The following is a 1,045-nucleotide window of genomic DNA, read 5'->3' as shown; positions in this document are numbered from 1 at the left end:
TTTTGACCGTGGCGCACAAAAAAGAAAGGACAGTTTGTATCACAACTCAGGACATACACACTGTTGTGGTCTAAAATATTTGTGTCCCCCCCCCCCAAATTTATATGTTCAAATCCTAACCCCAAAGGAGATGACGTTGGGCGGGGGGAGCTTAACTCATAGGTTGGAGCCCTCACGAATGAGATCAGTGCCTATAAACGAGGCCCCAGAGTGATCTCTAGCCCCTTCTACCAAGTGAGGATGCTGTGAAAAGGCACCAGCTATGATCCAGCAATTCCACTTCTAAGTATTTATCCAAAGAAAATGAAAAAAATTAATTCAAAAAGATGTATACACCCCTGTGCTCATTGCAGCATTATTTACAATAACTGAGATATGAAAACAACTTAAATGTCCATCAAATGGATGTATAAAAAAGATGTGGTCTGTTATTCAATGGCATATTGTTAAGCCATAAAAAAAGAATGAAATCTTGCCATTTGCAGCAACGTGGATGGAACTTGAGGGCATTATGCTAAGTGAAATGAGTCAGGCAGAGAAAGATAAATATTGTTCGATCTCACTTTTATGTGGACTCTAAAAAGAAAGAGTAAACAAGCTCACAGATACAGAGAACAAATCATTGGTTGCCAGAGGTTGGGGCTGGGAGGGGGTAAAATGGGTCAAAGGGGTCAAAAGATACAAACTTCCAGTTCTAAAATAAGTCAGTCCTGGGGTTGCAACGCACGGCATAGTGATTATAGTTAATAACACTGTCTGCATATTTGAAAGTTGCTGAGAGAGTAGGTCTTCAAAGTTCTCATCACATACAGAAAAAATTCAGTAACTATGTGGCGATGGATGTTAACTAGACTTACTGTGTCGATCATTTCATGATGTATACAAATATCGAATCATTACGTCCTACACCTGAAACTAATGTAAAAAAAAGCTATCTGTCCTTATAGTATGAACATTGCAAAAAATGTATTCAAAACATTGGGTTAGGCCAATGTACAGAGTCCCCTAAGTGGCTGAGCAGACTAATGAGTTAAATTTACAGGCT

The sequence above is a fragment of the Pteropus vampyrus genome, unplaced genomic scaffold (assembly GCF_000151845.1).
Source record: "Pteropus vampyrus isolate Shadow unplaced genomic scaffold, Pvam_2.0 Scaffold279, whole genome shotgun sequence".
NCBI lineage: Eukaryota > Metazoa > Chordata > Mammalia > Chiroptera > Pteropodidae > Pteropus > Pteropus vampyrus.
This window is presented reverse-complemented; position numbering follows the sequence as displayed.